This window comes from Cryptomeria japonica, unplaced genomic scaffold (genome assembly GCF_030272615.1).
Source record: "Cryptomeria japonica unplaced genomic scaffold, Sugi_1.0 HiC_scaffold_177, whole genome shotgun sequence".
Taxonomy (NCBI): domain Eukaryota; kingdom Viridiplantae; phylum Streptophyta; class Pinopsida; order Cupressales; family Cupressaceae; genus Cryptomeria; species Cryptomeria japonica.
The window spans coordinates 300,001-306,473 of NW_026728999.1; the positions used below are offsets into that span (position 1 = coordinate 300,001).

Consider the following 6,473-nt stretch of genomic DNA (forward strand, 5'->3'; position numbering starts at 1 on the left):
AAACGGAAATTTTAAAATCTCCTTTTTTTTTTGCCTTTTCTGGAAATTAGTGAAGGCAGCGCATCAAAGGTGCGCACCTCGCTGCCCACCTTGGTGTGCTCTGAGGTGCGCACCCGGGAGCGCTACGAAGTGTGCTCCAAGGTGCGGCGTGCACGTTGTCGGAGCCCGGTTTGCCCCGGGTGCGCACCTCGCCTGCACCTTGGCCGGGGTGGGCACCTTGGCTGGGTTTGCCCAGGGTGCGCTCCGAAGCGGGGTTACTGGAGCGCCCCCTCTTTTTTTGTCAGAGCGTTTGGTGGGGTTTCTCGCATTGGCTCTTCCCAGGCCCGGTTGTTGGGTGCGCTCCCACCCTGGCGCGCGCGAAGTTGGAAGTTGGGTTAATTGCCCGGGCGCGCACCTTCGCCAGGGTGGGCACCTTGGTGCGCACACCTTGGCTGGGCTGCGCACCAGGGCGGGCTCAAGATGGCACCAGCATTCCCTTTTTCTCACTATCTTTCAAAACGGAAATTTTAAAATCTCGTTTTTTTTTTGCCTTTTATGGAAATTAGTGAAGGCATCGCATCAAAGGTGCGCACCTCGCTGCCCACCTTGGTGTGCTCCGAGGTGCCCACCACGGTGCGCAACGCCGGTGCGAACCCGGGAGCGCCCCGATGTGTGCTCCAAGGTGCGGCGTGCACGAAGTCGGACCCCGGTTTGCCCCGGGTGCGCACCTCGCGTGCACCTTGGTGCGCACACCTTGGCTGGGTTGCGCGGCCTGGTGGGCACCATGGTGCGCACCAAGGAGCGCTCCGAAGTGTGCTCCAAGGTGCGGCGTGCACGAAGTCGGAGCCCGGTTTGCCCCGGGTACGCACCTCGCGTGCACCTTCGCCGGGGTGGGCACCTCGGCTGGGTTGCGCGCCCTGGTGCGCACCAAGGAGCGCTCCGAAGTGTGCTCCAAGGTGCGGCGTGCACGAAGTCGGAGCCCGGTTTGCCCCGGGTGCGCACCTTCGCCGCGGTGCGCACCATGGCGTGCACGAAGTCGGAGCCCGGTTTGCCCCGGGTGCGCACCTCGCGTGCACCTTCGGCGGGGTTGCGCGCCCTGGTGGGCACCATGGTGCGCACCAAGGAGCGCTCCGAAGTGTGCTCCAAGGTGCGGCGTGCACGAAGTCGGAGCCCGGTTTGCCCCGGGTGCGCACCTCGCGTGCACCTTCGGCGGGGTTGCGCGCCCTGGTGGGCACCATGGTGCGCACCAAGGAGCGCTCCGAAGTGTGCTCCAAGGTGCGGCGTGCACGAAGTCGGAGCCCGGTTTGCCCCGGGTGCGCACCTCGCGTGCACCTTCGCCGCGGTGGGCACCATGGCGTGCACGAAGTCGGAGCCCGGTTTGCCCCGGGTGCGCACCTCGCGTGCACCTTCGCCGGGGTGGGCACCTCGGCTGGGTTGCGCGCCCTGGTGCGCACCAAGGAGCGCTCCGAAGTGTGCTCCAAGGTGCGGCGTGCACGAAGTCGGAGCCCGGTTTGCCCCGGGTGCGCACCTCGCGTGCACCTTCGCCAGGGTGGGCACCTCGGTGCGCACACCTTCTCAATGTTTTCTTGCCTTTTCTGGAAATTGGTGAAGGCAGCGCATCAAAGGTGCGCACCTCGGTGTGCTCCGAGGTGCGAACCCGAGAGCGCTCCGAGGTGCCCACGAAGTCGAAAGTCGGGTTAATTGCATTGTTTTCCCCGGGTGCGCTCCGAGGTGCGCAACATCGGCGCGCACCAAGGAGGGCTCCGAAGTGTGCTCCAAGGTGCGCACGATGGCGTGCACCTCTGGTGCGCACGATTCGGAGCTCGGTTTGACCGGGGTGCGCACACCTTGGCTGGGTTGCGCACCTTTTGTGCGCTCCAAGGTGCGCACGAAGTCGGAGCTCGGTTTGCCCCGGGTGCGCACCTTCGCCAGGGTGCGCACCTTGATGCGCACGCCTTGGCTGGGCTGCGCACCTTGGTGGGCGCCATGGTGCGCACCTTTCGTGCGCTCCAAGGTGCGCACGAAGTCGGAGCTCGGTTTGCCCCGGGTGCGCACCTTGGTGGGCGCCATGGTGCACTCCGAGGTGCCCAAGATTGGTGCGCACCAAGGAGCGCTCCGAAGTGCGCTCCAAGGTGCGCGCGAAGTCGAAAGTTGGGTTAATTGTCCGGTTTGCCTCGGGTGCGCACCTTGCGTGCACCTTCGCCAGGGTGGGCGCCTTGGTGCGCACACCTTGGCTGGGCTGCGCACACCTTGGCACCCGCGTTTCCTTCATTTTAAATTTTTTTTTTTTACAATCTCTCAAGTGGGAAATTCTATAATCTCAACTTTTTTTGCCTTTTCAGGAAACTTTTGAATGGAGCGCATCATTGGTGCGCTCCGAAGTGTGCTCCAAAGCTCTCTCCAGCTGCGTGCACCTGCCCCGGCCGCGCACCCGGCCCCGCCCAGCTTCGCTCACCTGTCCCGGGCGTCTGGTGCGGAACCTTAGAGTAAGAAACATCACCGTGCACCTTGGCCAACGTGCGCGACTCGACCGAGCGCGCACTGGCCGAGGTGCACACCGATTTCACCTGGGTGCGCGCGCAGCACCTCGGGCGCACCGGGGTGCGCGCACAACGCCCGGGTTGCACCGTGGCCTGTGTGCTCGGGGTGCCTCGGGTGCGCGCTCGGTGTCGCCCCCGCGCGCGCGGTAGTGCGGGCAGCGCACCCCGGCCCGGCCCGGCCCCGACGAGAACGCAAACGGGCAAAAGGTTTATTCAAATAGCATTGCGACGCCCGGCGAAAAACTAAAAAAGGGTGCAACACCGGGACTTCCCGGGAGGTCACCCATCCCAGTACTACTCCGGCCCAAGCGCGCTTAACTGCGGAGTTCTGATGGGATCCGGTGCACTAATGCTGGTATGATCGCACCCGTTATGAGCTTGTCGCAGTGTGTACTTAGCAAACCGCGACCCACGTGCGAATCCACCCCGACCACCCACCCCCGTCGAGGTGCACACCCTCCCTCGCGAAGTGCGCCCCGTTCGCCAAGTGTGAGCCCTGCCCGGGTGCGCGCACCTTGCTAGGGCGTCGGGTGTGCACCCGGCCCGGCCTACGTGCGTGCACCTGGAGGGGGCGTCGTGTGCGTGCAGTGTCCCGTCTGCAACGCGGTGCCCACACACCACCTCGGGCGCAACGACCTGCGCTCACATGTGGGCCGAGTGCACCTTGGTGCATGTTCGGGGCGCCTCGGGTGCACGCTCGATCTTGCCCCGGTGCACCAAGGCGCTCGGTTTGCCCCGGGTGCGCACTTGGTGCAAGGTGGGCACCCAAAATAGGGATCAAGCACCAAAACACAAGTTTCGGGATGCAAAATGGGACCCAAGGACCACAAATGCGTTCCAAGACCCATGATGGGTCCACGAGAACAAAAATGTGTTCCGAGACTTAATAAACAAATATTGGGTTTTAGGAGAAGAAACATGCTCTGATGCCCAAAACGAGAATCGACCCCGAAAAGGCCACAGGCCAAAAGTGGGATGCGAGACAAAAAAAAATGGGACCCGAGGACCAAAATTGGGTTCCCAGGTCGAAGACAGGGCAACCGGACAAGAAACGACCTCTAAGGCTCGAAATGAGTCCCGACGACTAAAACTTGACAAGAAGCACCCATCAGGCACCCAACTCGACACCCATGGGATGCCGACCCACCCGGGCTTCCACCTAGCACACCTTGGCACCCACCCACCCTCGCACCCAACCTCGCACCCAACTTAGCACCTTTGAACCCACATTGGCACTCACCCTGACCCTGGCACCTTGGAACCCACATTGGCACTCACCTTGACCCTGGCACCCACCTTTGCACTCACCTTGGGACCCACCCTGGCTCCCACCTCGGCACCCACCCAGACACCCACCTTGGTTCCTTGGCACCCACCTTGGATCCTTGGCACCCACCCCGACACCCACCTTGGCACGCAACTTGGCTACTTGCCACCCACCTTGGCTCCTTGACGCCCACCCCGACAACCACCCCGTGACCTACCCTGGCTAGGGTTGGTGCACACCCACCCTGGTGCCCACCTTGGCACCCACCCTATGACCCACCTTGGCACGCACCTTAGTACCCACCCCGTTACCCACCCTAGGACCCACCCCGTGACCCACCTTGGCCAGGGTGGGTGCACCCACCCTGGTGCCCACCTTGGCACCCACCCATCCTAGCACCCAGCCTGTGACCGGGCTTGGAACCCAACCTTGCACCCGCACCCGTCTTGGCCAGTGTGGGTGCGCACCCATCCTGGCACCCACGTTGTGACACACCCTTTAACCCACGCACCCTAGCACCCACGTTGGCACCCACCTTGGAACCCAACCTAGCAACTTGGCACCCACCCCGTGACCCACCTTGGCATCCACCATAGCAGTCGCCGACTTGGCACCCACCTCGGCACCCACCTTGACACTTGTGGACCCACCTTGCCACTCACCCTAGCATCGACCCATCCTAGCACCCACCCTGGCACCTTTGCACCCTAGCACTCACCCATCCTAGCACCTAACCTGTGACCCACCTTGACACTCACCCTCGCACCCACCTTGGAACCCAACCTAGCACCCACCCACCCTGACACCAACCCTAGCACCTACCCACCCTTGCACCCACCCTGTGACCCATCTTGGCACCCACCCATCCTACCACTCAACCTATCACCCACCTTCTCACCCACCTTGGCATCCACCTTAGCACCCACCCACACTGGCACCTTGGCACCCACCTCGGGCAAGGTGGGTGCACACCCACCCTGGCACCCAATTTAGAACCCACCGAGCATGTTACCCACCTTGGCACCCACATTGCAGCCCACCCTAGTACCCACCCTATGACCCACATTGGCATCCACACCCTAGCACCCAGGCACCTCGACACCCGCCTTGACACCCACCCTAGCACTGAACCTGTGACCCACCTTGGAACTCACCCTAGAACCCACCCACCCTGTGAACCACCTTGGCATCCACCTTAGCACCCACCCACCTTGGCACCCACTCTAGCACTCACCCATCCTAACACCCAACTTGTTACCCACCTTGGCACCCGCCCTCGCGTCCACCTTGAAACCCACCCTAGCACCCACCCACGCAGGAGCCCACCTTGGCACCCAACCTAACACCCACGCATCCTGGCACCCAACTTGTGACCCACCTTGGAACCCACCCTAGTACCCACCTTTGAACCCACTATATCACCAACCCACCTTGGCACCCACCCTATGACCCTCTTTGGAATCCACCCTAGCACGCACCCACCCTGGCACCCACCATGGAGCGCACCCTAGCACCCACCCACCTCGGCACGCACCTCAACACCCACCTTGGTGTGCGCACTGCGCCAACCTCTCAAAGACCCTATGTGGTGCGCTCCAAAGTGTACACCTTTGGTGCGCTCCAAGGTGCGCACCTTTGGTGCACACCGAGGTGCACACCAAAGTGTGCACCGAGGTGAGCACCAAAGTGCACTCCAGGGTGCACACCAAGGCGTGCACCTTTGGTGCGGTCAATGCAAACGAATTCGGAAGTTGGGGTCGATGTCCTAATCGCTGCTGCAGACTACACGTATGAGAATCGGACAAATAGCTTTATATAGGGGAGGTGTTGCGTTTGATGGGTCGACTCCCCTGGTTGTGTGCACTGCACCAACTTCAAAGACCCTGTCTTGTTTAAGAAGTCAAAAGTTGGGGTGGATGTCCTAATCATTGCTGCAGTCTACGCATGTATGAGAATCAGACAAATAGCTTATATAGGGGAGGTGTTGCATTCGGTGGGTTGACTCCCCTGGTTGTGCGCACTGCGCCAACCTCAAAGACCCCGCATAGCAGAAGAAGTCGGAAGTCGGATTTTGGTGAGCACCAAGGCGTGCACCTTTGGTGCGGTCAACGCAGACGAATTCAGAAGTTGGGGTGGATGTCCTAATCGTTGTTGCAGGCTACACATGTATGAGAATCAGACAAATAGCTTATATAGGGGAGGTGTTGGGTTTGATGGGTCAACTCCCTTGGTTGTGCGCATTACGCCAACCTCAAAGACCTTGTTTTCGTTAAGAAGTCAAAAGTTGGGGTCAATGTCCTAATGGCTCCTGCAGGCTACACATGTATGAGAATCGGACAAATAGCTTATATAGGGGAGGTGTTGGGTTTGATGGGTCGACTCCCCTGGTTGTGCGCATTACGTCAACCTCAAAGACCTTGTTTTCGTTAAGAAGTCAAAAGTTGGGGTCGATGTCCTAATTGCTCCTGTAGACTACACATGTATGAGAATCAGACAAATAGCTTATATAGGGGAGGTGTTGGGTTTGATGGGTTGACTCCCCTAGTTGTTCGCATTACACCAACCTCAAAGACCTTGTTTTCGTTTAGAAGCCGAAAGTTGGGGTCGATGTCCTAATTGCTCCTGCAGGCTACGCATGTATGAGAATCAGACAAATAGCTTATATAGGGGAGGTGTTGGGTTTGATG

The 6,473-nt window shown here is 60.5% G+C and overlaps 1 non-coding gene across 1 annotated transcript; it reads right to left on the minus strand.

Annotated features, from left to right (window-relative positions):
- Positions 1-2,769: 2,769 nt before the first annotated feature.
- On the minus strand, positions 2,770-2,888 carry LOC131867683 (5S ribosomal RNA). Its single transcript, XR_009366234.1, has one exon. It is a non-coding gene; the product is annotated as a 5S ribosomal RNA (ribosomal RNA).
- Positions 2,889-6,473: the final 3,585 nt, after the last annotated feature.